At 46.1% G+C, this 25,961-nt stretch overlaps 1 protein-coding gene across 2 annotated transcripts in view; it reads right to left on the bottom strand.

The window, feature by feature from the left end:
- Positions 1 to 25,961, bottom strand: part of BMERB1 (bMERB domain containing 1) — a 589,325-nt gene that overhangs the window by 462,153 nt on the left and 101,211 nt on the right. The gene's annotated exons all lie outside the window — the stretch shown is intronic.

The following is a 25,961-nucleotide window of genomic DNA, read 5'->3' as shown; positions in this document are numbered from 1 at the left end:
CAACTCCTGGTTACTATGAGCAGTACTAAGAGCTTCCTTGACATAGACAACTTTATGCTGTCTTGGCCTCTGCCGCAACTCACACCCATAATCAGTCACAGAATAAAGACATTTATGCACATCACACAAACAGGGTTCATACTGCTGCACTCACTGTCATACCCTTCATACTTTATTCCTGCACATACTGCCAACTCTCATACTCTCCACATGTCACTCCTTCACAAATTGAACACTAAGATATCATTTGTAATATTCCCAACATTGTTGCTTCTCATAAATTAGTAATTGACATTGTCATTGCTGTGGCTGCAAAGGTATACATTTATTAAAGCGGACCTGCAGTCATTTTTTCAAATTTCCATTTATTAAATCTTCTGTCCTTGTCATTTTAACTTTGGATAGTAAAACATTTTTTTTTCTGCCAGTAAATACCTTGTACAGCCCTCTTCCTGTTTCTTGTCTGGTAATAAGCCTAGGCTTATGACATCATGCGCTCTTGTGAGAGTTTGCCAGGAAGGGAAGGGGGTTGGGAGTCATAGGAGGACCAATGAATGCTGCAGAGCTGGAGGTGTGTGTCTGTGTAAATCCAGGAAGATGAACAGGTAGCAGATTCAGATACCCACAGTTAAAATGTCTGCAGGCAGACAGTGGAGGGAGATTTCTGCAGCATATTTGTACAGACACACAGTATACATAAAATAATATGCAAAGAGGTTGGATGGAAGCTTCAGATTAGCAAATGTTTTTATTACAAATTATGTGAGCAGACTGCAGTTCCCCTTTAAGAAAAATAATAAATTATAAATAAATATGTGAAAACTCTGCACTCAGTAATTATGTGTATACTGCTTAGCAGGTATTGTAAAAATAACTTCTACCTATGTAAATAATATAACAAAAAGCTAACAATTTTGAAAAAGAATCATGAGAAAGAACATTTCTACGGTAATTTTGGTTTACTGATTCAAAAGGTTTTGAAGCTAAAGCATCAACATGACATAGGCAACTATAATGTATATACACATTTTTTTTATACAGTATGTCTCTTTTAGCTTTAAATGACACTGCATATATCCACCTGGCTACTCATACTAGTTACACATGCTGAGAATTCTGCTTAACAGGAATACAGTATACATTTAATTTTGTATGTTGTTTTTAAATTACATAACCCCTTATGTCATACAATTATATAGCACTTTATACTGCTATCGTATTCAGTCTAACTTTTATGTTGCATTTCAAGCTCACATTCTCTGTTATACTGAGTGAAAGGTTTAATAGCAGTATTTACATTTTATGCAAAAAGAGCATTAATCACCTATGCAGGATACATCTGTAGTTAATGATACATCTGTGTTAAAAATCTCAGAGCTCAACAGAGATCTTCTTAAGGCTTGATTAGACTACATAAATGAATATGTTTTATGAACTTCTCTTTATTTTCTATAACTTACCGTATATACTCGAGTATAGGCCGACCCGAATATAAGCCGAGGCCCCCAATTTACCCCCAAAAAACCTGGCAAACTTATTGACTCGTGTATAAGCCGAGGGTGAGACATGCCTGTCCATCCCTGTGTGTGTGTCCGTCCATCCCTGTGTGTCCGTCCATCCCTGTGTGTCCGTCCATCCATCCCTGTGTGTGTGTGTGTCCATCCATCCATCCATCCCTGTGTGTGTGTGTCTCCATCCATCCATCCATCCATCCCTGTGTGTGTGTGTCTCCATCCATCCATCCATCCCTGTGTGTGTGTGTATCCATCCATCCATCCATCCCTGTGTGTGTGTGTATCCATCCGTGTGTGTGTGTGTGTGTGTGTGTGTGTGTGTGTGTGTGTCCAGCCTACCTGTGTCCCGAGCCTCCGTCCCGTGCCTTGCCTCCTTGCCTCCGTCCCGTGCCGTGCCTTGCCGCCGTGCCTTGCCTCCGTCCCGTCCCGTCCCGTCCCGTGCCGTGCCGTGCCGTGCCTTGCCTTGCCTTGCCTCCGTCCCGTGCCCTCTTCGTCGGCGCCTCGGCGGCCATTGTAAAATTCAAAAGCTGCGCCGCCGCCTTCGCCTGTGATAGGCGGAACACTGAATTTCCCAGCAGCCTGTGTTCCGCCTATCACGGACATCGTATCATCCTCGTCCGTAGTACGAGGATGATACGATGTCCGTGATAGGCGGAACACAGGCTGCTGGGAAATTCAGTGTTCCGCCTATCACAGGCGAAGGCGGAGCCGGAGGCGCGGCTTTTGAATTATAGAATGGCCGCTGTCTGTCTGCTCGACACGCTGATCGAGCGGGCAGACAGCGATGACTCGAGTATAAGCCGAGGGGGGCACTTTCAGCCTCAAAAAAGAGGCTGAAAATCTCGGCTTATACTCGAGTATATACGGTAATCTTACTTGTGTGTATCAGGTTTTGGTTTCAGCTCTTCATTGCATATTTTTAGTTGTTTGGGGAAATATAGGAACAACCAGGGCTTTTTTTCTCAGAGAATAGGTGCAGGAACTCCCCCTTTCTTTCTTTTTATTATTAACGCTCCTGTCCGTCCCGCCTTTTTGCACAATTTGAAGGGATACTAACTACCCTTGCAAAAGATGCGACGCCTGTCGTCATAATTCAAATGGAAAGTCTAAAAGTACACATTTTTGCTCCAACGTTACACAACGTACATACCAAACTAAAGGATTCCACACGTGCATCTAGATACATAGCTTATATGATCACATGTCCCTGTGGGGAACAGTATGTTGGGCGTACCACCTGTACTTTTTCTATCAGGGTAGGAGAGCATCTTACAAAGATTAGTGTGTGGAGACGTCAAACTTACTGTACCAAGACATTTTAGAGAATGTCACGACCGTAATCCTGACAGTACCAGTTTTCTTGTAATTGATAGTTATATTCCACCATGGAGGGGTGGAGCCATGACTAGGGGCATTTCACAACTCAAAATGTATTGGATTTTTGAACTCCGATGCTACCAACCATGGGGTTTAAATGTAGAATGGGACATTAATGCCTTTTTAAATAAAGCCTAGTAAATTATATATATATATTTTTTTTGTATTGATTTTTATATATATATATATACACTTTTTTCGTTGTATTATTATTATAGTATCCATTGGGGGCAGTTCCCTGTGGTTTACCTTTTGCCAGTATATATATATTTTATAGGATATATATATATATATATATATATATATATATATATATATATATTTCGGGTATTAATTCAAATCCCATATATATATATATATATATATATATATATATATATTTCATCGTTTTTAATTAATTTTCTTTTTTATTATAGAAAATTATTTATTGCATATTATAACAGTGTCCCCAATTATCGGTATCCCCGGTGTTCTGTCGGATCGACTGCCGATGATGTTTTTATCTGCTCGCTTATAGGCCCATGTCCTATATCTTCTTTCTTGAGATCGAGGCTTGGTTTCCATACATATAACATAATTTCCAGTTTAGATGCCATTTTGCGGTAGGCACTTCCGCTCAGATGCCATTTTTTGGGAGTCTGAGGAGGCGGCACTCTTTCCTCAGTCAGCCAGGCTATTTTAATATCGCCGAATGGTGTGATCCTCGTCTGGGGTCTTATTCATTATTTGTTTTTCAGACGATACATTTGGTTATACAGATATACAAAGAGATGTTTATAAATACTTTTATTTTCATATCACAATCCGGTTTATATTATCATTTTGGCTGCATTTATGTACCAAACCAAGGCTTGGTTTGCAAGCTTGTGGGTGCCATCTTACTGCACCGGAAGTTCCTGTCTCCGGGTCCAATAAAGAGCCAGTTCTGGATATATACTCCAGAACGAGGCTTGGTCTATTAGCTATTAACATTTGCTTATATCAGAACGAGGCTTGAACCACAAGCCACAGGCGCCATTTTGTTGTCGCAGGAAGTGGTTTGTCTGCAATTCCAAGGAACTGACCCCAATGTAAGGATCATTCATATCTATAAATACGCAGTGGCCGCAGTGAGTCAGCATCCCCAGATGATGCCTTATTAAGGTGAACCGCATCGGGAGAGATTTGCTGCCACTGCGTTGCCAGATTTTTAATATACATGCCTTTTATGTCTTCTCACATGTGAGTACCCATTTTTGATTTAATAAATGTTTTTTATATAACGGTAATACACTATGTGGCTCCATTCCCTTCCCTTTTGGTATATGTAACCTTGGAAAGATTCACAGTGTATACCTTGCCACTATATTCTGGATCCCTTTATAATCAATATATGGAAGAATCCAATTTAAATGTTTGATGTATATGGAAGTTCAGAGGTACTACATCCCCAGGTGTGATTACACCATCAAGCCTTGGTAACTCAGTGGGCATAAGCCTAGTTGGGTCCCCCACTTCCGATAAGCCTCATTCCATAAGGTGGTGGATATCTTCAGACAAATCACCCATTTTTCCAATATTTACAGCACTCTTTGGATTCTTCATGGATTTTTGGGACCTAATCTTTTTGCATAATATACACTATTGCTGTTACAGTGGATATTTTCAGACACTCTTGATTTTTTTGTGGACTCATGGGAATTATTTTTTGCATAACATATATTATTGTTGTTTGAGTTTTACTTAGTAGTCATATCATTATTATCATTTATGTTGGGTTATATACCCAATTTTTTGATCACTATTCTATATATTTAAATAGACACTCTATTATTGTATACAGTCGTCACTGATTGTAGTACTTCACATATATTTCACAATCAGCGCCACACTTTATTACCATTTTAAGTGGTGCTAAGTAATCCCAGTAACAATAGATCCTCCACCAGAAACAATAGACCACCCCACCACAAAAAATCCCCATCAGCAACAATAGACCCCCAGCAGCAACAGCAGATCTCCCCACAGCCAGCATCGATAGATTCGCCGGCAGCCAGCGACAATAGACCCCTCCCTCAACAGTAGATCTCTCCCAGCAACAACTGACCCCCCAGCAATATAAGACCCACCCCCAGCAACAGTAGGTCTTCCAGCAGCAACAATAGACTTCCCCAGAGACAAAAGACTCCCATGCAAAAAATAGATACCCTCCAGATAGAATAGATCCCCTAGCAGTGAGTATCAATAGACCCTGCAGCACACCCCAGCACCACTTGCTGTCAGTGGTGAAGGTGCTGGAACTGCGTTCCACTGCGTTCCCGCTGAAAAAAAGTCCTGGGAACAACCCCTTAACATAGTCATATATTCTGAATAGTTCTATATTGGAGGAGATTTGCGCTTTGCAGGGAAGGCAAAATGAAAAAAAAACAGAAACATTTTCTAAGCCAAGAGAAAAAATAACTCTGAATAACTGATTTACTAAGGTTAACATACAATGCATTCTTTGGCTATGCTGAAATTGTGGGCTTGCTTATGTGAATGAATGTATGCTTGCATAATGAAGGCTTGCTACGCAAATGAAATGTACAAGCACTAACAAAAGCAGTAGGCATGAAGAACCTATGCACTATGTTGTTGAACCAAAAAAGTCTTTATCATGGGAAACCTGTTCAGAGGTAGCAGCCTATTTTATATTGTATACGCCCTGGCTGTGGCATGCGCATGTACCTTTAATCAGTACACAGTACTTCATTAGGTTTTGTTCAGTCAGGAGGCAATGTCCCTAATGCTATGTAGATATACACAGGGTGACATGTAACCTAAGATTTGGATTTTATATTTTTAATCAGAGTTGCTGTATAGACGGCAATACATTTTGATAGTTGGAAAATATCTGTAACACCCTCTGACCCACACATGCATATTGGGGACCCCCAGAGCCAGGGTGGGCTTGCTTTCTAGGCCAGTTCTGACTCTATGATTGATAGTAGAGGTTTTAGAACATTAGGCACAAATCAGTTTAACACATAAACTGAAATTATTTGGCAGTTGTTTTTTTTAAAAAGACAGAGTCTTCAAATGCATCAAATCCCCAGAGCACAGTACAACAGAGCCTCTAGTCTCACATATCTTTACAGAATATGAGCCTTTAAGCCCCTTCCAGCATTTCAGTAATGTACAAGAACTTTTGCTGAATAGTGGAGGGTTACCAGTAGTGATGGCCGAACGGTTCGCCCGGCGGTCGTTTCGCGGCGAATTTCCGACATTCGCGGTCCGCACGTTCGAACGCCTTTTTCCGTCGTTCGCCGCGGCGGACTTACGTGTTTAATGTATACAAGAACTTTAACCTTTGGTGACACGTTTATCATGTGATACAGGACAGCCAATTGAGACATGACAGCACATGGACACTTGTACATTCCCCCTAACCTATAAATACACCCGATCCGGTGGCCATTTTACATTCTTTCTTCTGTTACGATAGGGACAGGTTCCTGTGTGGAGTAGGGAGAGATAAACCACTAGCTATTTGGTACACAAAAGTTCTTTTCAGGACTGGTATAGGTGTTAGGTGTTGATAGGTTTGCTGTGCTGCTGATTCTTGCAGCAGCCTGAGTGTCTTTTGTTAGTTTAGAGAAAGGGAAAGGACGGTGTATGCTACAGGGACAGCCAGATTAGTCTTTCATCATCATCATCATCATCATCATCATTAGCTGTTACTATCAAGGTCCACAAAAGAGCTGTTCCAGTAACCACTAATCGTTCTCTTTTTTTGCCAATTTGTATAGGGACAGGAAGGAAGCAGTGTTGTCAGGCAGTGAGGGTAATTTTAAAGACTTGCTGTTATTATTAGTTCCACAAAGGTTCTTTTCAGGACTGGTATCAGTGGTACAGTAATAGGCTTGTACATGTATAATATTCTTTCTTCCAAATATAGAAAGGATATTATACTTGACTGCTGCCCTTCTGCTGCAGTCTGCTAAACATTCACAACTCACGTGTTCCACAAAAGTTCTTATAAGGACTGGTAACTTGGTATAGGGTGCTACGGTACATAGGCTTGAGTGCGGTACAGTCTGCTGTTCTGTAAGGACCGCTATCGGTCCACAATAGATAGGGTTGACGTGCACCACTGCTGACCGCTGCCCTATACTGCAGCAGTCCTTCAGCGGTATAGGGACTGACGTACAGTCTGCTAATCACTAACACACAACCTGCTTGTTCCACAAAAGTTCTTATAAGGACTGGTAACTTGGTATAGGGTGCTACGGTACATAGGCTTGAGTGCGGTACAGTCTGCTGTTCTGTAAGGACCGCTATCGGTCCACAATAGATAGGGTTGACGTGCACCACTGCTGACCGCTGCCCTATACTGCAGCAGTCCTTCAGCGGTATAGGGACTGACGTACAGTCTGCTAAACACTAATACACAACCTGCTTGGTCCACAAAAGTTCTTATAAGGACTGGTAACTTGGTATAGGGTGCTACGGTACATAGGCTTGAGTGCGGTACAGTCTGCTGTTCTGTAAGGACCGCTATCGGTCCACAATAGATAGGGTTGACGTGCACCACTGCTGACCGCTGCCCTATACTGCAGCAGTCCTTCAGCGGTATAGGGACTGACGTACAGTCTGCTAAACACTAATACACAACCTGCTTGGTCCACAAAAGTTCTTATAAGGACTGGTAACTTGGTATAGGGTGCTACGGTACATAGGCTTGAGTGCGGTACAGTCTGCTGTTCTGTAAGGACCGCTATAGGTCCACAATAGATAGGGTTGACGTGCACCACTGCTGACCGCTCACCTATACTGCAGCAGTCCTTCAGCGGTATAGGGACTGACGTACAGTCTGCTAATCACTAACACACAACCTGCTTGGTCCACAAAAGTTCTTATAAGGACTGGTAACTTGGTATAGGGTGCTACGGTACATAGGCTTGAGTGCGGTACAGTCTGCTGTTCTGTAAGGACCGCTATCGGTCCACAATAGATAGGGTTGACGTGCACCACTGCTGACCGCTGCCCTATACTGCAGCAGTCCTTCAGCGGTATAGGGACTGACGTACAGTCTGCTAAACACTAATACACAACCTGCTTGGTCCACAAAAGTTCTTATAAGGACTGGTAACTTGGTATAGGGTGCTACGGTACATAGGCTTGAGTGCGGTACAGTCTGCTGTTCTGTAAGGACCGCTATCGGTCCACAATAGATAGGGTTGACGTGCACCACTGCTGACCGCTGCCCTATACTGCAGCAGTCCTTCAGCGGTATAGGGACTGACGTACAGTCTGCTAAACACTAATACACAACCTGCTTGTTCCACAAAAGTTCTTATAAGGACTGGTAACTTGGTATAGGGTGCTACGGTACATAGGCTTGAGTGCGGTACAGTCTGCTGTTCTGTAAGGACCGCTATCGGTCCACAATAGATAGGGTTGACGTGCACCACTGCTGACCGCTCACCTATACTGCAGCAGTCCTTCAGCGGTATAGGGACTGACGTACAGTCTGCTAATCACTAACACACAACCTGCTTGTTCCACAAAAGTTCTTATAAGGACTGGTAACTTGGTATAGGGTGCTACGGTACATAGGCTTGAGTGCGGTACAGTCTGCTGTTCTGTAAGGACCGCTATAGGTCCACAATAGATAGGGTTGACGTGCACCACTGCTGACCGCTCACCTATACTGCAGCAGTCCTTCAGCGGTATAGGGACTAAGAGTTTTGTCACAGGGTCATTTAAAAAATGACATGCAGAGGAAGAGGCAGGCCCTTCCGCAGGGGTGGTAGGGGTAGGGCAGGAGCAACAGGCTTGAGCCAAAGTGGGAAGTTGCAGAAGGTGCGTTCAATTACTTTAAAGGATGCACCAGACTTGGTTGAGTGGCTCGCTCAGCCTTACTCTTCTGCACCCTCCTCATCCTCTCGATCTGCACCCTCTTCTTCACTCTCTGCTATGTGCACCCCCAAAGACACTACCACCAACAACACGACCACCACCACCACCACCACATACCTTCCGCTTGAGTCACTGGAATTATTTTCCGATCCATATCAAGAGGACATTTCTGATGCGCAGCCACTCTTGGTATTGGATCAGGAAGAGGAGGTAGCAACAAGCGCTACTCAGCAGTCTGACGCCAGTACCCAGATCAGCCCAAGGAGGAGGTTGGTCCCCGGTGTTGCTGCCTACTCCGAGATCTCTACTTATAGCGGTGGGGAAGGTGACGTTGATGATGACGTGTCTAGTGATGTCACGTGGGTGCCCACAAGAGAGGAAGAGGAGGGGAGTTCAGAGGGAGATATGGACCAGCAGATAGGGAGGAGAAGCAGCAATGACTTACATTGCACAGCAGGGACAAAGCAGACTGCAAATGTATCAGGAGCGAGTCATCGACCATGTACGGTCACATCTGGCGCTCCCAGGACACCGGCACATGGCTCCGCAGTGTGGGCTTTTTTTAACGTGTCCGCTGCTGACAATAGCGTTGCCATCTGCAATCTTTGCAGTCAACGCGTTAGTCGCGGTAAGCCCAATACTCACCTAGGGACGACCGCCTTAAGAAGGCACATGAGCAGCCATCACCGAGCCCAGTGGGAGCAACGGAACACACAAAGCCACACTGCAGGCTCTCACCGTCCAGCCTCGTCTTCTACTTCTCCTTCTCCTCTCTCCTCACAATTGTCCTCCACTCCACCTTCCATCACGCCAAGCTCACATTTTTCTGCAAAAAGGCAGGCTTCCGTGGGCCTAATGTTTGAGCGTAAAAAAATGATGATGCCGGATAACCCTCTTGCCCAACGGTTGGCGGCTGGCTTGTCAGAACTCATAGCCCGCCAACTACTGCCATATAAACTGGTGGACTCGGAGGCCTTTCGCAAATTTGTGGCCATTGGAACACCACAATGGAAGGTCCCAGGAAGGAAGTATTTCTCAGAGAAGGGCATCCCAGAGCTATATGGCCATGTTCAGCGGCAAGTGAATGTATCTCTGGCACACAGTGTCGGTGCCAAGATACATCTGACCACAGACACGTGGTCTAGCAAACACGGGCAGGGAAGGTATATCAGTTTTACTGCCCACTGGGTGAACCTTCTGACGGCCGTCAAGCATGTAACCCGTGGCACCCGTGTAGATTTGGTTTTACCGCCACGGATTGCATGCAGGCCTGACTCTTCTTCTCCTCCTCCTACTCCATCCTCCTCCCTCTCCTCCTCAGCTGCCTCCTCCTTTTCCGCTGCTAGCGTCTCTTCCACTGCACCGCCCAAGCTCCCCAGAACCTATTCCACATGCCAGGTGAGACGTTGCCATGCCGTGCTGCGTCTGTTGTGCCTGGAAGCAAAGAGCCACACTGGCCCGGCACTCCTTTCAGCTTTGCGTTCACAGGCAGATGAGTGGCTAACACCGCTCAATTTGACAGTTGGTAAAGTGGTGTGTGACAACGGTGCCAATCTGCTTAGCGCATTGAAACAGGGCAAAATCACGCACGTGCCGTGCATGGCACACGTCTTAAACTTGGTCGTGCAGCGATTCCTTGTCAAATACCCTGGGGTCCAGGACATCTTGCGGCAGGCAAGGAAAATCTCGGCCCATTTCAGAAGATCTTACACGGCCATGGCTCGCCTTGCTGACATTCAGCGGCGACACCATCTGCCGGTCAGACGTCTTATTTGCGATTGCCCGACGCGATGGAACTCAACCTTCTATATGCTTGATAGGCTGCTCCAGCAGAAACGTGCAGTTAACGTCTACCTGTATGAACTCTGCGAAAGAAACGGTTCTGGGGAGCTGGGTTTTTTTTCACCGCGCCAGTGGCTGCTCATGCGCGACACATGCAGACTTCTGCGGCCATTTGAGGAGATCACCAAACTGGTCAGTCGCAGCCATGGCGCCATCAGTGACATGGTACCTTATGCCTTCTTTCTGGAGCGTGCATTGCGTCGTGTCATTGATCAGGCTGTGGAGGAGCAGGAGCGGGAAGATGAGGAAGTCGCAATGCTGGATGAATTCCCAGGGGGGGCTACTCTATCTGAGACAAGTCAACAACAGGAGTCTGATGAGGAGTCAGAGGAGGATGGTGCCGGGGCGGATGAGCAGGAGCAAGAAGAGCATGCTTTAAACCTTTCTGGGATCCCTGTTGTGCGAGGATGGGGAGAGGAGAATGAAGAGGACGACATTATCCTGGATGATGAGCAGGAGCCAGGCCACCACACCGCTTCCACTTTAGTGCAAATGGGGGCCTTCATGCTCCAGTGTTTTAATAGGGACCCCCGTATAAAAAGCATGAGGGTCAAGGACCAGTACTGGGTGGCAACGTACTTAGACCCCCGGTACAAACACAAAATGGCGGAAATGTTACCGCCGTCGCAGAGGGCTGTCAGAATGCAGCACTTCCAGGCCTTGCTTCGAGAAATGCTGCATTCTGCTTTTGCGTGCGCTGGCAGAGGAGCAATTCCCACTCCCAGAGAAGGATTTGCGGGTACCAATCCAACAGCGCCTGCAAGAAGAGGCCGGTTTGAAGATGTGTTGGTGACTTCGGATATGAGGTCATTCTTTCAGCCGACCCATCGACAGGTGTCATCCGGATCCAGCATCAGGGAACGCCTAGACCGTCAGGTGTCCGACTACATTGGGTTAACGGCCGATGTGGACGCTCTGAGGAGTGATGAACCCCTAGACTACTGGGTGGGCAGGCTTGACCTCTGGCCAGAGCTTGCCCAATTTGCAATCGAACTGTTGGCTTGCCCCTCATCCAGTGTCCTGTCCGAAAGGACGTTCAGCGCAGCAGGGGGGATTGTGACCGATAAGCGTACTCGCCTAGCTCACCACAGTGTTAACTACCTCACATTTCTAAAAATGAATGAGGCATGGATCTCGGAGGAATTCAACACATGTGACCAGTAGACCATGTATATGTCTATAAACTATTTTTTTAATCAAGCACACAGACCTTCTTAATTCATTTGGCTCACTTCCTTGACCCAAAAAAGCACACCGTACTATATGCCCCTACCCTCCTCTTTGAAGAGGTTGAGCGGTGTCATATTTCTACTGGGGCTGCTTATGATATCCCTGTGCTGTGCTGACTTCCTCCTGGGGGTTCTTATTATGAAGGGATCACACTATCCCTGTGCTGTGCTGACTTCCTCCTGGGGGTTCTTATTATGAGGGGATCACACCATCCCTGTGCTGTGCTGACTTCCTCCTGGGGCTGCTTACGGTGCTGCTGTCAGTGCTGTATGTCACGGTGCTGCTGTCAGCGCTGTATGTCACGGTGCTGCTGTCAGCGCTGTATGTCACGGTGCTGCTGTCAGCGCTGTATGTCACGGTGCTGCTGTCAGCGCTGTATGTCACGGTGCTGCTGTCAGCGCTGTATGTCACGGTGCTGCTGTCAGCGCTGTATGTCACGGTGCTGCTGTCAGCGCTGTATGTCACGGTGCTGCTGTCAGCGCTGTATGTCACGGTGCTGCTGTCAGCGCTGTATGTCACGGTGCTGCTGTCAGCGCTGTATGTCACGGTGCTGCTGTCAGTGCTCTGTATTACGGTGCTGCTGTCAGATGCCTCTATCACGGTGCATGTGTCATTCCGGTATGTCACGCTGCTGGTGATCATCTCCTGCACCCTCTTCTTTGCCTACCCTGGTCCCTGACCTTCCCTCTCCTCCATTGCCTTCATTAGCTCCATAGTCCTGAATTGTTAGAACAATTTCCCAAATAAAATAAAAATGCTTGTAGTTATCGATCCCAAATTCACCTCATACATGTATTATGTCATTGTCCAGATGGTGGGACTACGTTTTACCCCCTAATAATTACCACGTGGCCGCAAATTCGACATGAAGGTTTGCAAAGTTCGCCTCCCATTGAAGTCAATGGGGCCCGCGGCGAACGTTCGGTTTCGCGAACGTTTGGGTCCGTTCGCATTTCGCGTTCGCGAAACGTCCCGTCGGAAGTTCGTCCATCACTAGTTACCAGTCCTCTGCAAGGCTCCAGCTGCTTACAGCCATTCAGGACACCTTCTCCAGCTGAGTTTATTCCCCAGGTACTCCTGCTTGAGTATAGATTTCTCCGGAGCTTAACCCAAGCCTGAATTTCAAACACTTGTAAATGTCCCTAGGTAGCAAGCCTAGGAGGATAGCAGCACTGGCAGGGCTCCTCCCCCGGGCTAAACTTAGGAGGGAAAAGCCCTCTTCTCAAGGGTATCCTAAATATATATACCCTTCCCCAGCAAGCACCTCTGGTAAGAAAACCCCTAGTTGTTGGCCAAAGAGGGACACATTCATACTCCACCCATTGCCTCTCCTTTCTCTATTGCCAGAGACACTGTTGCAGTGAGCTAAATTGGCTGAATTTAGAACAAGATGGATACTTGAACAAAATGGTTGCTTCTGGTAAAATGTTCTTGTAAAAAGTTAAAAAGTTCCAAGTAAGCTTTTACCTCAAATATTTGAATATTTGTATCTTCGGACTCAGGAACCAAACAATTGAAGCTTAAACTCCAGGAACAGGTGCGATCTCTGCTTTTTTTTTGATTTGTGATATCCATCAGACAGCCTCTCAACGAGATCTGAGGGAAGGAGAGCCTGATAATTTCTCAAGGAAAACTTATTGGATGATAGAGCATCCCGGGTAGACCTCAGTCAGTAATAATTGGGTGGTAGAGTTTGGTGTTAATTGTGTCTGTATGAGACGTTGCTGTTGGAGGAAGTGTTGTCTATTAACCCTATTTGTGTTGAGGATTCTGACCCCTTACCAAATTCTCAAAGCCTTACCCTACCCTCTGTGTCTGTCTTGGTGTCTGTAGGCTACATGATGGGGGGGGGGGGGACCAGTCATTAGTCTTGTCCCCCTCACAGTGTTTGATCACCAATTTTAGGAAGGTTTTATGCAAAGGTTGCCAGCTGAAACATAGTCCTAAAAGGCTAGAAATATTTTGTGAAAAAGATTGGCCCCGATATGGAACGCAGTGTTCACAGGGAACATCTGACCTAGAGATAATAAAACGGCAGCAAGCCTCGTCTCTCTGTTCCATTTTAGAAGTATAAGTGTTTAATTGCTGCATGTTAAGAAACTGTTAAGTAAACATTTGTGTTGCATTCAGTCCTTTGCTTAACTGTTGTTTTGTTTTAAGGTGGGTAAAGTCCATGGAAAAGGACCTCTACCAAACATAACTAAGCCACCACAGGTATTTTCTAATATTCACTCCGCCCCTGGACCATCCCACCTATTTATAATGCAGTATACCCCTCTCTCCCTCTAAAGAAAGAGGATGATTTGTTAGGTCACCTGACTGCGTTGAGGTCAGACGTGCACTGCAAAGTAGTGGACCCTATGACTGACTGCTGCAGATGGAGCTCTAGGTGATTCAGGAGCGTCCAGCAGATGTATAGAATATCCCCGAAACAACCCAAGGCAAGGGCCTGTACCAACTCCTGGACCTGGAGTACAAGCTGTAGGAGCCTCATGTCAGAAACCATATACAAAAGGGTAATAGCTGTGGGGGATGAGCTAATGGAGAAAATAGTGCAGTTGTTAGATGCTAATAGGGATGAGCCGAACACCCCCCATTTCAGTTCGCAGCAGAACATGCGACCAGGCAAAAAAATAGTGTGAACACCATTAAAGTCTATGGGACATGAACATGAAAAAATAAAAGACCCCCCCCCCCCCCATGTGAATAGGTATCAGGTACATTGTACCCCTACCCATTCATCAAAAAAAGTGTTCGTTTTTGACAATTCTTTTATATATAAAAAAAAATGTCCCGTAATGTCCATCCATCTTCAATCACAGTGCCGATGGACTGGAAAAAAAAAATGGAAAAAAATCTGCCTCAATGGGAGGCGTCCCGCTGACTGTAGCTCTTATATATCCAAGGGCGGATCACCTGTTTTCGTCACCAGGTGCCCCACCCTTGGGGTATATAAGAGCTGTCACCGTGAAAAGACTGTAGTCGGCGGGGCGCCTCCCATCAGCAGAGTTTTTCTGGTCTTTTTTTCGGTCCATCGGCACTGTGATTGCTAAAGGGGGCTTCCAGATTCTGATAAGCCCCCCGCCCACAGACCCCCACAGCCACCGGGCAAGGGTGGTGGGGATGAAGCCCTTGTCCCCATCAACATGGGGACAAAGGTGCTTTGGGGGGACCGAAAGCACCCTCCTCATGTTGAGGGCATGTGGCCTGGTATGGTTCAGGAGGGGGTGAGCTCTTTCATTCCCTTTTCCTGTGGCCTGCCAGGTTGCATGCTTGGATAAGGGTCTGGTATAGATTTTGGGGGGACTCCCAAGCCATTTTTTCTTTGGTGTGAGGTTCTCTTTAAAATCGACACCAGACCTGCAGGCCCTGGTACGGATTTTTTTTTTGGGGGGGCCCCCACGTAATTTAAAAAAAAAAATTGGAGTCTTTTTTTTACTGATTTTTATGTATTTGCCAGGATCCGAGCAGGTTTAAATAATTTTTTTCCCTGTAGAAATGTAATTTTGCTGCTCTCATTCATTACACTGTGTATGGCCACTAAGTAAGCAGCCTTACATAGTGTGGGACGTGGACTGCCTTTGGCCAATCATGGCTCTCACAGCAGAGCATGCTGTGATTGGTCAAAGCATGCAGGTCAGCTGCATGCTTTGGCCAATCATTGGACATCAATGCACTGCGAACTCGCAGTGCATTATGGGCCATTCCGCGGTGCTCGAATTTCCTGAGAAAGCCCCATTAAGTTCAGAATTCAGCGAACGGACAAACACCCGATGTACGAGGGCTCATCCCTAGATGCTAATTAATTATGAGGGAATGTTGCTTTTATAAAGACAAATGCATTTTGTTTTCTCTGTAGTAAATGTGACAATGTTACGTGAATTAAGATAGAAAGGCAGGACTGGTGCTACCACTAGGCAAACTAGGCAGCCGCCTAGGGCACACTGCTGCCTAGGGGCGCCCGGTTGCTGCTTTCCCTCCACGTCTGCATGCTCTGTAGGCTGCAGCTTGTAACTAAATCAGTCTCAGGCAGCTGCTTTGTCTGACTGGTAGTGTAATTAGAGGCGCAGCACTGGAGCCAGCGATAGAGGAAGCAGAGCCGATGCCCCATGGGCAGGGCAAAGGGGATGGGGTCAGAGGTGGAACCAATGGGGGTTGCAAAATGAGATTTTGCCTAGGGTGTCAAAAATCCTTACACCAGCCCTATAGGAAGGTAATGGTAATGCTAATTAGTAAAATGAGTTTTGCTGCTTATATTTGAGGGTCTATGTGAGTTTAATATTGGGAGAGATACGCAATCAAATTAAGATGAAAGTTCTATAAAGTGGTGCTGTATATGAGAAAGATAGATGTTTTTGTAGAATCTTTGTATGTTTAACTGAGAAATCATTTGTAGCAGAAAGGGATTTGACCCCATCTTTATATGCCTGTGTGTGTCCTGTGTGTGTCTTCGATAGAGATTTCTTTTGTAAGGGATAGTCTGCAGTTTTTTCGGTGTAGGGGTTCCCCTTTAAATCCATACCAGGCGACAGGGCTAGCGAGGTGTCAAGCTCGCTGATGGAGGCGGCGACATTCACTTCCTTCGCTAGTCCCGGCTACCTGGAGCCACGTTCAAAATGAACTGACATTTCTCCATGTGTGGGCAAGTCCATTCATTTCAAAAGTCCTGCGGACTCCCGTCATAGTCCACTGGACCACTGGTTGTCCACTGGACGTAGCCCGCCGGAAAAGTCTGGTCGTGTGTGGGCAGGTCTGCTCGTTCAGAAAGTCCGGCGGACCTCCGCTGCAAAGTCCGCCGGATTAAGTCCCCCTGATAGTCCGTGTGTACGCGGCATAAGGAAACAGACTGAGGGGGATACCAGACTTTAGTCTACACCCCTTTTTTACTACAACAGACCTACTGAACTGGAAAAGAGAAGATATGGACAGTCTTAGAATGTATCGGACAGCTATTTTAGAGGGGATGAAATTGGCTCGCAAAAGACTTACTAACCGTAGTAAAATTGCAAAGACCCTCTAGCAGCCCTTTGAGAGTCCAGGACAGTTTTATGAGAGACTAAGTGAAGCTTTCAGATTATATACCCTCTTTGATCCAAAGGCAAATGATAATAAGAATTTGGTGAACATGGCCTTTGTAAGCCAGTCTGCAAGGGACATTAAAAAGGAATCTACAGAAGCAGGCGGGGTTAAACAAAACAGGAAGATCGGAAAATTAAACAAAAAGTTGATTTACTGGCAGAAGCCCTGAGCGGAAAGTTCAGAGAAGTAGAGAATGCTTAGACGGACGCTTGAGTTGGAAGAAGAAGAAAAAAGTATGTGTTCAAACTGGGAAAGACGTTCGTATGCATGTTACAGGAAGAAGAAGAAAAGTGTATGTTGCAAGGAGAGGAAGTACCGTATGTGCCGAAGATGACAAGTTGTCACTGTGTCAGAAGATGTATGTTTGAAGTCCCACAAATACCAGGCCATGCTCTGTGCAAATTCCTGAATCCATTTAGAGACTGTTAACACCCTGAACCCAGCCACTCTGCTTCCCATCTCACCAGGACCCCTAGCATATGACCGTCTCCAGATAATGGATGAAGTTTATGCAAGCTGGCCAGACTGGAAAGACAGTCCCTTGGGAAAGCCAGACGTTGAGTACTTCACTAATGGCAGCAACTTTGTGAAAGATGGGGTCTGCTAGGCTGGCTATGCGGTGGTTACACAGGAGACAGTGATAGGAGCAGGAGCCTTATCACAGGGAACCTCTGCACAGAAAGCAGAACTAATTACATTGACCAGAGCATTACAACTGGCTGCAGGATTAGGACTGAACGTTTATGTAGACTCTAAGTATGCTTTCCTGACACTCCATGCTCATGGAGTGTCAGGAAAGACTTAACACATCCAGAGGGAAGAGCATCAAGTATGGGACAGAAATACTGGAACTTTTGGAAGCGGTATGGGCCCCCTCTGGCCCACTGTAGGGGCCATCAGAAGGCAGACTCCCAAGTAGCTAGGGGAAATAGGTCCAGCAGCCTTGACCACTGAAAATGCCCCCCCCCCATGCCCAGTGCCACTCTCTGAATGGGATCCGGTCTATACAAAGGCAGAACAAGAATGGATAGAGACTGAACCTGGAAAGTACAGGGAAGACTGGTGGTACCAACCGCAAGGCAGAGGAATTGTCACCCCAGCTGTTGTAGCAACCGAGTTAATGATAGAATTCCACAAAGGAACACGCATGGGCAAAACAGCCATTGAAAAAGGCCCTAGAGAGACATTTTAACATCCCCCAGCTACCTACACTGGCACAAGCTGTAGATGTATAGAATATCCCCGAAAAAACAACCCAAGGCAAGGGCCTGTACCAACTCCTGGAGTACAAGCTGTAGGAGCCTCATGTCAGAAACCATGAATCAGACAGAGACAGAAGTACAATTAAATCACACTTGTTTATTAATAAAAATAAAAAGGTAAATAGAGTAAGCGTATCCAAAGCATAGTCAGAGTCCAGTAACCGGATCGAGTAGTCAGCCAGTCCAGAGTTCAATAACCAGATTGGGTAGTCAGCCAGGCCAGAATTCAGGGATCCAAGTGGATCAACAGCAAGCAGGATAAGGAGCCAGAAGGGATGTCAGCAATCCAGTCTTTTAACAGAACCGCAGGAGATGTTTTTTTGTGATATGATCAAGGCAAAGGTAGAGGTGAAGTGAGCTGGACAGCTTTAAGTAGGCAGGTCAGACGAGCTGGATAAGGAACAGCTGGTAACTGTGGAGAGAGATGAGAGCTGGCAAATAGCCGACAGCTGAGCAGCCAGCCCGGAGAAGGAAGGGCTAAGCCAGCCCTGACAGTACCCCCTCCTCAATGACCCCGCTTCTCGGAGGGCCACCGGGCTTGAGGGGAAAACGTCTATGGAACTTGCGGAAGAGGACAGGGGCATGTACATCCGAGGATGAAACCCAGGAGCATTCCTCCGGACCGTACCCCTTCCAATGCACCAGGTACTGTATACGCCCACAGAACCTACAGGAGTCAACAATGGATTGCTCATGATTCTCAACCTGAATAGGGTGAGGACGTGGCACCAAGGTGGTAAATCGGTTACAGACCAACAGTTTCAATAAGGAAACATGAAACACATTTGAGATGCGCATACTAGGAGGAAGGTCCAGCGTGTAAGCCACTGGGTTAATCCTGCGAAGGATACAGAAAGGCCCAATAAACCGAGGTGCAAACTTCAGTGAGGGAACATGAAGCCGGAGGTTGCGAGATGACAGCCAGACCCTGTCCTCAACCTGGTAGGAAGGTGCAGGCAGGCATCTGTGGTCAGCATGTAGTCTGTACCTACCGGGCTGCGTGCTCCGATAAGGGTCTTATATGGACCTTGGGGGGGACCCCCACGCCTTTTTTTCGGCATAGGGCTTCCCCTTTAATTCCATACCAGGTGACGGGGCCAGCGATGTGTCAATCTTGCCGCCGAAGGTGGCGACATTGACTTTGTTCACTAGTCCCGGCTACCTGGAGCCACGTTCAAAATGAACGGACTTTCCTCCGTGTGTGAGCAAGTCCCTTTATTTCAAAAGTCCGGTGGACTAGCACACACACAGCCAGTCTGGCGGACAATTTTTGAGTCAAAACTACTTTCCAAGTCCGCCGGATAGTTTGATCGTGTGTACGCGGCATTACTCTGAGCACACACGGGAAAGGCAGCTACGAAGGCAGTAACATCAGCCTGTAAACTAGGCCACCAGAATTGTTGGGAAATGGCCCAAATGAGTTGATTCTTCCCAGGATGGCCAGCTGCCTTGGAGGAATGGTAAGTCTGGAGCACAGCAGTATGGAGACTCTCTGGGACAGAGCAGCGGTCACAAGGTTTCTCAGGAGGAGCATGGATCTGAGCAGCAAGAATTTTGTCACTCAAAGGAGAAGTAAGACTGGTGCGAACCGTAGCCAAGATACGATCAGGAGGAATCATAGGAACCAGAACCGACTCCGACTCGGAAGTGGAGGAAAATTGTCGCGACAAGGCATCAGCCCTTACATTCTTAGTACCGGGTAAGAATGAGACAATGTAATTAAAGCTCGACAAGAAAAGAGCCCATCGCGCCCTTCTGGGAGAGAGTCGCTTAGCCTCAGACAAGAATGTAAGATTCTTATGGTCAGTAAGAATAAGAACAGGCACAGTGGTACCTTCAAGGAGATGTCTCCATTCTTTCAGGGCTAAAATGATTGCCAACAGCTCTCTGTCACCAATCTCATAATTGCACTCAGCAGGTGTCAATTGGAAAAGTAGCCACACTGATGCATAGCGCTCTCAGAGTTCGGACATTGAGACAGAAGGGCACCAACTCCAGTCTCAGAAGCATCAACTTCTAGGATAAAAGGCAACATAGGATCAGGATGTGCCAACACAGGAGCATAAACAAAGACAGCCTTGAGAGTCTCAAAGGCCTTAATGGACTCTGGAGACCAACTCTGTGGGTTACCGTCCTTTCTGGTCATATCAGTCAGGGGCTTGACCAGAGACGAGAAGTTATGAATAAACTTCCGATAGTAGTTGGCGAAACTCATGAAACTCTGCTGAGGACGTAAACCCACGGGTCGAGACCACTGTAGGACTGTCAAAAGTTTCTCTGGGTCCATCGAAAAACCAGCAGTGGAAATTACATAGCCCAGGAATGTAACCTGTTCATGATGGAACTCGCACTTCTCCAGTTTACAATAGAGATTGTTCTCTCTTAGTTTCTGAAGCACACAACAGACATCTGTGTGGTGGCTATACAGGGACTTGAAAAATATGAGGATATCATCGAGATAAACCACCACACATAACTGCAACAAATCTCAGAGGAAATTGTTAATAAATTCCTGGAAAACTGCCGGGGAGTTACAAAGGCCAAAAGGCATTACCAGGTATTCATAATGGCCTGTTCTGGTATTAAATGCAGTTTTCCACTCGTTGCCCTCCTTAATGCACACAAGATTGTATGCCCCTCTCAAGTCAAGCTTTGTAAAAACCGTTGCTACCTTGGAGCGGTCAAATAACTCTGTAATCAATGGAATCGGGTAGGCATTCTTAATCGTGATACGATTGAGACCCCTATAATCTATACAAGGTCTCAGTTCACCGCTCTTCTTCTTCACAAAGAAGAAACCAGCACCAGCAGGAGATGAGGATTTGTGAATGGAACCTCGAGAAAGTGCATCAGCAACATACTCCTCCGTGGCCTTATCCTCCAAGACCGACAAAGGGCAAACCCGGCCACGAGGAGGTATGACACCAGGTTGAAGGTCAATTGCGCAATCATAAGACCGGTGTGGAGGCAAACTACTGGCTTGACCTTTATCAAAGACATCGCTAAAATCCCGGTACTCCTCCGGCAGAGAGGGGAGTGAAGAGGTGCACAGGACCTTGGATAGCTTCAGGAAGCATGTCTTACTGCATTGTGGTGACCAGGAGAGAACCTCAGCACGGAGCCAATCAAAAGAGGGGTTGTGCCTCTGTAAGCAAGGATAACCAATAACCAGCGGAAACCTGGGTGAGGAAATAACTTGGAATTGGATTATCTCATGGTGAAGAGCCCCTATGGCCATGGACAATGGAACGGTCTCATGAGTCACATGGGCGGGCTGTAAAGGTCTCCCATCAAGAGCCTCAATGGCAAGTGGAGTGTCACGCAGCTGCAGTGGAATTGAGTGCTACGAAACAAATGCAGCATCAATGAACAGGCCTGCAGCCCCAGAATCGATTAGAGCCTGTACCTCAATGGACGACTCAGCCCAAGAAAGGGTGACTGAAACCAGGGGCTTATTCTTCTGGATAACTGGGGACGAAACTCCACCTGAGGTCTGTCCATGACAGGACCTCAAGGTTCGGCGTTCCCTGGACGGGTAGGACAAGACCTCAAAAAGTGACCTGCCTGGCCACAATAAAGGCACAATCTCTCCCTCCTCTTAAAGGGTCTCTCATCCGCAGAGAGACGCGTGAAGCCCAGGTGCATGAGTTCATCTTCACTGACCGACTCGGTACCAGGAGGCATGGGAGGTGAGGGAGGCATGGGTGGGACTACAAAGCTCAGAGGCAAACGTACAGGAGGCCTCTGCAAGCGCTCCTTAAGAAAAGGTCTTTCTCTGAGTCTGGAGTCAATGAGGATGGCAAACGAGATCAAGCTCTCCAGCTCAGTGGGTATATCTCGGGCTGCTATCTCATCCTTGATGGAATCCGAGAGACCATGAGAAAAAGCAGCCATGAGGGCCTCATTGTTCCAAGCAACCTCTGCTGCCAGTGTATGGAATTCAATGGCGTACTCGACAACAGTTCTCCTACTCTGTTTGATGGATATGAGGCACTTGGCAGCAGAAGCGGAGCGTGCGGGAACATCAAATACCCTTTTAAAGGAGGCCATAAACTCAGGGTAACTCAAGACAACAGGTTTTTGCATCTCCCATAGAGGGTTAGTCCAGGCCAAGGCTCTCTCAGAAAGCAAAGATATCACGAAACCTACTTTGCTTCTGTCCGTGGGAAACACCAGTATCTCGAGGTATATCTCAACCTGATTGAGAAACCCTCTGCATTGAACTGGATCACCCCCAAATCGCTGGGGAAGTGGAGCGGAACCAGACATACCTCTTATAGAGGTAGTACTCGAGGCAAAAGCCTGCACAGAGACTGGCGCAGCAGCAGGGACGGCCTGCGACTCAGGTTGTACCGGAGCAGCCACAGTGGGGTATTCCAGGTGAGCTGTGCGACTTGTAACGCCAAGGCAAACTGATCCATGCGGAGATCTTGCTCATCCAATCTTGAAAAAATATTACCAACAAGTGGATTGACTGTATCTTCTGAATTCACGGCCTTCGCCTGCTGTCAGAAACCATGAATCGAGCCGAGACAGAAGTACAATTAAGTCACACTTGTTTATTAATAAAAATAAAAAGGTAAATGGAGTAAGCATATCCAAAGCACAGCCAGAGTCCAGTAACCGGATCAACTAGTCAGCCAGTCCAGAGTTCAATAACCAGATCGGTTAATCAGCCAGGCCAGAAGTCAGGGATCCAAGTGGTGCAACAGCAAGCAGGATAAGGAGCCAGAAGGGATGTCAGCAATCCAAAACAGAACCTCAGGAGATGGTTTCTTGTGATGTGACCAAGGTGAAGGCTGAGGTGAAGTGAGCTGGACAGTTTTAATAGGCAGGTCAGACAAGCTGGATATGGAATAGCTGGTAGCTGTGGAGAAAGATGAGAGCTGGCAATTAACCAAAAGCTGAGCAGCCAGCCCAGAGAAGGAATGGCTAAGCCAGCCCTGACACCTCACTGATGGAAGAATTATTGATTGACTTCACTGTCATGCTTGCCCCATGCCCAGGAGGATGCAAATATTTGTATAGTGGCTGTTTGTACCTATTCAGGCTGGGTAGAGACATGGCCTACATGGACTGAGAAAATAAAAGAAGTGGTCAAGTGCCCGATCCAGAAAATTATCCCCAGATATGGAAACCCCTCTGCTATAGGCTCAGACAACAGCCCTGCCTTTGCCACAAGTACCTCCAGAAATTAGCAACAGCACTCAAGATTACTTGTATACTGCACACTGCATATAGGTCCCAAAGTTCTGGAACAGTGGAACGAATGAACCGCACTCTTAAACTGCAACTGGTCAAACTCCAGGCCCCCCCCATCATAAAAAAGTATCAATAGAGATTTACACCAGATGGGGGGGGGGGACCCCTTTGTACCAGGAGATGTAGTGTGAGTAAAAGAGTGGAACCTAATGGCTAATAGTACTATTCTGCTGCCTACACCCAAAGCCAATAAGGTGGCCGAGATGACCCCCTGGATACACCAATCCCGGGCAAAGCCAGCTTCTGACCACACAGATTCCTGGCAGAGTACAGTAGACCCTCAAAAACCCTTTAAAGCTAAAAATGGCCAGAGAAAACAGATAGGAAGAACTCCAGCCCTGCCCCTGGCGCATGCCTGGAAGTTGTCAGGTCAATGCACGGCAGAAGATAGGTGGACTGCATCCCTGCTCCCAGCACATTCCTGGAAGCTGCTGGGTCAATGCATGGCAGAAGAAAAAAGGTACATATGAGATCTGCAGTGCTGTGAAAAAGGATTTCCTCTCTTCCTGATTTTTTTATTTTTTTTGCATATTTGTCACACTTAAATGACTCGGATCATCAAACAAATGTTAATATTACACAAAGATATCCCGAGTAAATACAAAATGCCCTTTTTAAATGATGATTTCATTTATTAAGGGAAAAGAGATGTCCAAATCTGCCTGGTCCTATGTAAAATAGTAATTGCCCCCCTTAACCCAACAACTGGTTGTGCCACTCTTGGTGATAACTGCAATCAAGCATTTGTGATAACTGGTAATGAATCTTTCACATCGCTGTGGACTCTTCTTTGCAGAATTGTTTTCATTCAGCCACATTGTAGGGTTTTCCAGCATGAAGGACCTGTTTAAGGTTACGCCACAGCATCTCAATCGGATTTAAGTCCAGACTTTAAGCCACTCCAAAACCTTCATTTTGTTTTTTTCGAACCATTCAGAGGTGGACTTGCTGGTGTGTTTTTGGACCACTGTCCTGCTGCATAACCCAAGTGTGCTTGAGGTCATAAACTGATGGTCGGATATTCTCCTGCAGGATTTTCTGGTAGAGCACAGAATTCATGTGCTCAATGACGTCAAGTAGTCCAGGTCCTGAAGCCGCAAAGCAGCCCCAGACCAACACACTACCACCACCATGTGTGGTAGTGGTATGATATTCTTTTTATAAAATGCTGTGTTAGTTTTACATCAAATGTAATGGGACGTGCACCTTCCAAAAAAGTTAAACTTTTGTCTCATCAGTCCACAGAATATTTGCCCAAAAGTCTTGGGGATAATCAAGATTTTTTTTGGCAAATGTGAGAGGAACCTGTGTGTTCTTTTTGGTTAGCGGTGGCTTTGGCCTCGGAACTCTCCCATGGACGCCATTTTTGCCCAGTCACTTTCTTATTGTTAAATCATGAACACTGACCTTACCTGAGAAATGCAGTTCTTTAGATGTTGTTCTGGGTTCTTTTATGACTTCCTTCCTTGTTGTGGTGCTCTTGGAGTAATTTTGGTTGGCCGGCCACTCCTGGGAAGGTGCACCACTGTCCCAAGTTTTCTCCATTTATGGGCAATGGCTCTCACTGTGGTTGGCTGGAGTCCCAAAGCCTTAGAAATGGCTTTGTAACCCTTTCCAGACTGATACATGTCAACTACTTTGTTTCTTATCTGTTCTTGAATTTCTTTAAATTGCGGCAAGATGCGGCATGATGTGTTGCTTTTTTAGATCTTTTAGAGTGCTTCACTTTGTCAGACAACTTCTATTTGAGTGATTTCTTGATTCTACAGGTCTGGCAGTAATCAGGCCTGGGTGCGGCAAGTGAAATTTTACTCAGCTTTCCAAAGAAATTGATTAATTACAGTTCATTCATAATTTAGCAAGGTGGTGGGGGCAATTATTTTTTCACATAGGGCCAGTCAGGTTTGGACAGCTTTTTTCCCTTAATAGATGAAATTATCATTTAAAAACTGCATTCTGTATTTACTTGGGTTATCTATATGTAATATTAAAATTTGTTTGATGATCTGATTCATTTAAGTGTGACAAATATGCAAAAAAATAAAAAAAATCAGGAAGGGGCAAATACTTTCACACAACTGTAGCTCTGCACAAGTCACATCCGGAAGCTGACTGGATGCACAGCCGAAGCTTGAGGATATTCACCGATTTGATGTTTACTAAAATGTTTTAATAGGATTACTGATAGTTTTGACACTGGCCAGGCCCATAAGGGGAGGGCAAATCATGTGACCCGTGTATCAAAACCACTAGGGTTGGGCCCATTACCTCCAGAATGTTACTATTGCATTCCTATTACCAATGCAAAGACATAGTAAGTAACTGGCACTGTACATAATGAAGCTATAAGATGCTTAGTCTCCGGTCAAGTTTTCGCTATGATAGCATCAAAGGAATTGGTAGTGAGCTAAATTGGATGAATTTAGAACAAGATGGATACTTAAACAAAATGGTTGCTTCTGGTAAAATGTTCTTAGAAAAAGTTCCAAGTATGATTAATACATGCAAGTCTGGC

Source organism: Lithobates pipiens, unplaced genomic scaffold (assembly GCF_037356315.1).
Source record: "Lithobates pipiens isolate NorthernLeopardFrog02 unplaced genomic scaffold, aLitPip1_a1.2 Scaffold_22, whole genome shotgun sequence".
Taxonomy (NCBI): Eukaryota; Metazoa; Chordata; class Amphibia; order Anura; family Ranidae; genus Lithobates; species Lithobates pipiens.
Note: the sequence above shows the minus strand (reverse complement) of the source record. Positions and strands in the feature narration are given on the sequence as shown.